At 38.7% G+C, this 7500-nt stretch overlaps 1 protein-coding gene across 1 annotated transcript in view; it reads right to left on the reverse strand.

The window, feature by feature from the left end:
* Positions 1-7500, reverse strand: part of LOC143020417 (protein O-mannosyl-transferase Tmtc3-like) — a 1217697-nt gene that overhangs the window by 368936 nt on the left and 841261 nt on the right. The gene's annotated exons all lie outside the window — the stretch shown is intronic.

Here is a 7500-nt window from a genome sequence, read left to right on the forward strand (position 1 = left end):
AAATATTTCCCGAATTCACTTACCCTACAATTCTGAACAACGTAATTTACTCCCAAAAGAGTCTATCTTCGCCTCGAACATAAGAATGAAGGAGAATGCAAAAGACCATAAGGCCTACACTAGGCAGTTCCAACAGCAGACAAACAAACAACAACGACTCCTCTGGGAGTCCTAGTTCTTCCAACTTCGTCTTATCTCTTCTAAGAGGTTTATGATATTGGGCCGTGGAGGAGTTTCCTAGATACAAACTTCTAATATATTCCACTTCAAGATAGCTTCTAAGCAGTCTGAAGCCCCTAGCTTATGCTGTAAAGAATACATTCTAGATATCAAGTGTCTTTGAATGAAATCTAGTTGTGGGGTGCTATGTAGCTAAGGATTGTGTGTGGCCATATACATGTATACACAAACACAAACACACACACACACACACACACACACACTTTCGTGGGTGGGGAGTTGGGTGTCTGTGTGCGTGTAAGGTCACAACATTACCCATAGATCGGTCATATATGAGCTCTGAGGTCTCTTCCGGGTGGGAAATAGTTGTCGATCACGAGTCCAACACCTGATCCAAGACCATGGTGAATCACACACACACACACAAACTTACACACATGCTCTAGTGTAGGCATGTATATAAAAGTATATCTGTATATATATATATATATATATATATATATATCAGTATATATATATATATATATAATTATATATATATATGTATATATATATGTATATGTGTGTGTGTGTGTGTGTGTGTGTGTGTGTGTGTGTGTGTGTGTGTGTGTGTGTGTGTGTGTGTGTGTGTGTGTGTGTGTATGTGTGTGTGCGTGCGCATATGTGAAGACATAACCTCCTAATTAATCATTACAAAATTAATCAAATTCCCAATCACAACAGAACAAGTAAAATCTCTACTTCATCAGAGTCCAAAAATAATAAATAAATAATTCTAGTTAATGATCACAAATTAGGATATTTTAGAAAGATTGAATTTCAACAGTAATGTATAAGAATGTATAAGTTATGCAATTCATTGAAAAAATAAAAACAAAATTAATTCGTGGCACATTGGACGTTATTCATCTTTTCAATCAACTCTATCTATGACTGGACTCAGCGCCTAATCAGAACTCTGAATAATTAAAAAAATAATTTCAAAGGAGTTTAATGGTTCGTGAACGTAGCTAATCAATTGAACGTTGAACAAAAAAAAAAAAAAAAAGTATTACTGGGCCATTTTTCTTTTTTCTTCCAAATTAGCAAAAGAATAATTTCAAAGGAGTTCAACGGCCCACGAACAGCACGTGATCTTTGAGCAATTATGAAAAAAATCCTTACTATAGATTTTTTTTTCAAAAACGTTTCGGAGATCAACGGGCGAACCCCCCCCCCCTTGGTGCTGAACACGAAGAGGGGGTCGCGACCTTTGTCGAACTCCCTCAACCTGAAGTCCACGAGGCAGGATAAACCGGCCTTGTATTGCAGAGCACTAAATCCGCTGGAAATGTCACAGTCCAGAAGGAATCTACATAAACTTTTCAACAATGCGTTGCAAAGCCATCAACTCTGCAATTCTGTTGAAGGTCCTTTATGCAAGACTCCATCAATAAGCTCAATATTCTATATTCTATTCCGTCCACTCAAGAGATAGCTGCAGTTGTCTTTCTGAGAATAGATGGACGTGCGCATACACACACACACACACGCACACACACACACACACACACACACACACACACACACACACACACACACACACACACACACAAGGTATAGGGCAATAGTAAATAGTCAAGATAAAAAAAATATTTCATATCTGTTATATGGAGCTTTATTTGTCTAAGTTAGGTTTTTGTTCATTCTTTGAGCTATCCTTAAATTAACACATCACTTTTCATCACCTCAAAATGTTAAGGCGCCTCACTTCAATAAATCTGGTCAAAAAACTGCTTTGGGTTTCCATGTATTTTTGTCAAGAAACTTGAAAGAGAAATGTTAATTTCTCAGTGTTATCATCTGAATTGAATTATGTGATTTTTATTCATTTACTTATTATTATTATTTCTTTTATTATATTCAGAAGAGAGCCTTCAACAGAAAACTTGTCCATTGTATATGGGGTTTAAATTGTTGTAGTAGTACTCATTTCAGTAGTACAATTTTATTATTATTATTTTTTTTTGTAAAGAATAGTTTTATTTCATTTTGCTTGCATCATTATTATCACTATTATCATTATCACTTTGTCATTATTATTAGTACTGTAGTATTAGTCCACCCTTATCAAGATGTTTTCCGTAATTTGTATGATTTTTGTGTATATTACGTAAGAGGTATGTAATTTATTTTTACAATATTTTATTATTCTCCTATATTCACCTACAAAACACACACACACACACACACACACAAACACACACACACACACCATACATGAACAAACTAGATGTTGTGAGATACAGAGACGGGACACTACGAGCATAGCTCCCCTTTTCGTAGAATACACCTAGGTAAATACAACTAGGTAAATAATTACACACAGACACAGACACATACACACACACACACACACACACACACACACACACACACACACACACACACACACACACACACACACACTGGCTAAATTGAAGTTACCGACTTTGGAACAAAGAAGAGAGAGGGCCGACCTACTGCCCATCTACAGAATCATGAAAGGCACAGAAATACTTGATGAAGACGACTTACTAAATTGGGAAAAGAGAAACACAAGAGGACATGGAAAAAAAAACTCAAAAAGGATAGTTATAGAAGAGATACAAAAAAACAGTTTTCCACATAGAGTGGAGGCACTTGGAACAAACTGGACGAAACAATAGTGTGTGCAAAAACCATACACGAATTTAAGAGCAAACTAGACATTGCGAGATACAAAGGCAGGACACTACAAGCGTAGGTCCCCTTCCCGTAAGATACAACTAGGTACAACTAGGTAAAAATACAAACACATACAAACACACACGCGCACACACACACACACACACACACACACACACACACACACACACACACACACACACACACACACACAGCTCCCTCTCCATTTACAGGCTTACGCAACCCAGATTTGACCTACCTCACCAATTGCCCATTTTGACAACTTAGGCTGTTGACATACGAAATGATAATAAAACGCACACACACACACACACACACGCACACACACAAACAAATACACAACCAATATATATATATATATAAATATATATATATATATATATATATATATATATATATAAATATACATGTACATATGTGATAAAAATGAAGATCAGAGATACAAAACGGTTGCCAATTGTCCTAAAGAAGATTATGATCGGAGTTATTTAACTCGGTTAAGTTAGGTTGGGTTAGGTTAAGTTGGGGTAGTTAAGGGCTATGTAGAATTGTGAGGGGTTAGGTAAAGTTAAGCAGAGTCAGGTAAGGTAAGAGTAGGTTAGATAAGGTTAGGTTAGGTTAAGACAGGGTAGATTAGGTTAGATTAGATAAGGAGTAGGTGGGGTTAGGTAAGGTATGGTTAGGTTAGATAAGGTTAGGTTAGGTTAGGTGGGGTTAGGTAAGTTTAAGCATAGTCAGGTAATGTATGGTTAGGTTAGATAAGTTTACGTTATGTTATGTTGTGTTAGATTAGGTTAGGTATAAGTTAAGAAGGATTACGTGGGGTTAGGTAAGGTTAAGTAGAGTCAGGTAATGTATGGTTAGGTTAGATAAGGTTAGGTAAAGTAAGATTAGGTTAGGTTAAACCCAGTAAGAATAAAAGATTGAATTCATTGGTGAGCTTACGTAGCGCATGACTGCATGACGGACGATAAATCATCACAAAATCCCAATGAGCCCCAGTGACGGCGGCAACCCAACAGAAAACCACAAACAAATGTTGAATATAAATAAACAAGTTGATTCCGCAATTAACCAATAAAATAAACACAGACATATTCACATTTTGCATGATGTGAACAGGGAATACAATAATAAAATTATAAATCGATCTTGTATATATACAGTATACACACACACACACACACACACACACACACACACACACACATATATATATATATATATATATATATATATATATATATATATATATGTATGTATATATATTATATACAACACTGAATGGGTCCCAGTGATTAGATATACACTTATCAACCACAATGCACTTTAATTCTAAGCCATCAACATAGGAAGAACCGTGGAGGCAACGCAGAAATTGAAACGTGGTACGCCCAAGGACTCGAACCTACGGCAAAGCACTGGTCACGTGCTTTGCCGTAGGTTCGAGTCCTCGGGCGTACCACGTTTCAATTTCTGCGTTGGCGCCACGGTTCTTCTGATGTTGATGACTTAGAATTAAAGTGCATTAGGTGGTTGATCAAATCATATATATACATATATAAATATATATATATATATATATATATATATATATTATATATATATATATATATATATATATACAATAAAAACAGTGGACATGTTTGTTCTAGAAATACAAGGTTAACGAATTTGAAGAGAAACAACTGGGGAAGAGCTCTTTCATATATTAAATCGTAAGTGCAGTCAGTTTTTCTGCAATTACGATGTAATAAATGAAAGAGCTCTTCTTAGGTTATAAAAATAGCTAGAGGACTTAGCTAGTGCACAATCTATCTATGCGTTGCTGTTGAAAATTATATATATATATATAGAAAAACACGGTTTTTTCTGCATAATTAGAATCACGCGTTCAAGTTATTTCTTCTGCATATATATATATATATATATATATATATATATATATATATATATATATATATATATATATATATATATATATATATATATATGTGTGTCTGAAAACTCGTTCTGACATGACCTGACACGGCCCAATCCGACACAAGACGACCTGACCCCGACACAACCCTTGCAAGTTGAATCTATGCATAACTCAGCCAAGCATTGCAAAGGCTTTTCCATGTGTGAGCTTACAAGCAAACACACTTTCCCATGTGTTACGTGATTTAGGACACGTTGTGCTATGATTCATGGGCACATGCTACGTGTCAAATGCACGTGATGGGCGTACAGATGCATGAGTTACGTGTTAAAGGTATATGTTACGTGTTAAAAGTATAAATGTTATGTGTTAAAAGTACATGTTACGTGTTAAAAGTACATGTTACGTGTTAAAAGTACGTTACGTGTTAAAAGTATATGTTGTGTGTTAAAAGTACATGTATCAAAAGTACATGTTACGTGTTAGAATTACATGTTACGTGTTAAAAGTAAATGTTACGTGTTAAAAGTACATGTTGTGTGTTAAAAGTGTGTTAAAAGTACATGTTATGTGTTAAGATTACGTTACGTGTTAAAAGTAAATGTTACGTGTTAAAATCCGTGTTTTTTTTTATCACAGGCACGTTTTATGGTGGCGGCACAATAATCGACTCTACTCCATTTTTTCGCATTACCCCTATCCTCCTCCTCCTCCTCCATCTTCAATCCTTCATTTACTTCTTTGCAATTCATCTCTTCTGACCTCAGTCTTCTTGGATTCTTCTCCTCTTCCTATTTTCATCACCAATTTCCTTCTCTTATCTATTTATTTCTTAAAAAAATCCAACCAACTCTGTCCCCCATCTTTTCAATGTTTCTTTCACAAGACACGTTTTCTTTCTTCCCTCGCCGTCTCTTGTCCTTACATCTCCATTTTCTTTTATGCCTTCATTTGTTGGTCATCTCCCACTCCCTGGGCTGTCAGTTAACCTTCACTTCAAAGTTAACCTGACTTCTTCTAAAAGCGGTTATACGCGGTAACTGACAGAAGATTGATTCTTACACGTGAATACAATCCTCATACATAATTCAATGAGAACTTCTTGCCAAACCATGCTAACCGTTTTCTCTTTTCATGCGTTCCGTTTTCTTTACATTCCTTTTTTTTTTCTTAAGAATTTTTTTTATTTTTCTTTCTTTTCTTCACTGCATCCTTTTTTTTTTTTTTTTTTTTTTTTGAGTTACCCCATGTCGTAGGAGGTCTTGTCAGTCAAGAAAATTTCTCCTCAGATTCCTTCTGGTTCTTTGTTTCCATCGACCGAAGGGCGATTCCAACATGGCGTTCAATTTGCAGACGCGAAGAGCTGGACGCCAAACAGATCCAACAGCTGCATCCAAGTCTTTCATTTGTTCCTCGGCTTTGTCCATGTTACATTCACGTTCTTCCCGTTACCCCCTACGCCACCATCTCCCCCCTTTCCCTCCGTGTCCCAACAGCCCCCTCATCTCCCCCACCTTCCCTATCAGCCCCCTCACCTCCCATCTCCCCCTTCCCCCCTTATCCCATCTCTCCCACCAGCCATATCATCTCCCACCTCCTCCTTCCCCCGTGTCCCATCTCCCCCACCAACCCCCTCACCTCCCCCTTCCCCCTTCCCCCCGTGTCCCATCTCCCCCACCAGCCACCTCATCTCCCTTACCTCCTACCTCCCCTTCCCCCCCACGTGTCCCACCTCCCACACCAGTCCCCTTATCTCCCTCACCTCCCCCTTCCCCCCGTGTTCCATCTCCCCCTACCAGCCCCCTCATCTCCCTCACCTCCCACGTGTCCCATCTCCCCCACCAACCGCCTGATCTCCTTTACCTCCTACCTCTCCTTCCCCCCCCCTCCATGTCCCATCTCCCTCCACCAGCCCCCTCATCTCCTACATCCCCCTCCCACCGTGTCCCACCTCCCCCACCAGCCACCTCATCTCCTCCCACCTCCCCCTTCCCCCGTGTCCCATCTCCCCCCTCATCTCCCTCACCTTCCGTCCCACGGGAAACGCCCAAACCATCCTCTCAGTTTACAAGCTCGTACATAACATCAGTCCCATTTTTGCCCTAAGTTGGCCTCCCCGACCAGTCTTTCGCGTATTGGTTCGGTCGTTCTTTGCTTTCGTGTGTTCTTATCCGTCTGTGGCTGTATGTCTGTCTGCGTCTATATGTATGTCTCTGAATGTATGTCTACCTATCTACGTCTGTATGTCTATCTGCAAGTCTGTCTCCATGCCTGTATGTCTGTCTGCCTGTCTGTACGTCTATTTGTCTCTGCCTGTCTGAATTTATGTCTCTGAATGTATGTCTACCTATCTGTCTATACAACTGTCTTTACATCTGTATGTCTATATGCAAGTCTGTGTCTGTATGTCTGTCTCTACGTCTATATATCTGTCTGCCTTTACGTCTGTATGTCTATCTGCAAGTCTGTCCATCGCTGAAAGATCACCTCTCCTGTTAACTCCTTCTCTACCCAAAGGGGAACAAGGATATCCTAAAGAGTTTCCTTAGACAGCGCTAAATACCACACAGCACAGGTTGAACATTAATGTAATCTAACGTTTCGATGACATTAGTGTTCCTGGTTCAACCTCTGATTCATTACCACCTTCTCCATTCAACTGCCTCACCTAAAAAAAAAAAAATATATAT

Source organism: Oratosquilla oratoria, chromosome 1 (genome assembly GCF_046742065.1).
Source record: "Oratosquilla oratoria isolate Oo_2021 chromosome 1, ASM4674206v1, whole genome shotgun sequence".
NCBI classification, from domain to species: domain Eukaryota; kingdom Metazoa; phylum Arthropoda; class Malacostraca; order Stomatopoda; family Squillidae; genus Oratosquilla; species Oratosquilla oratoria.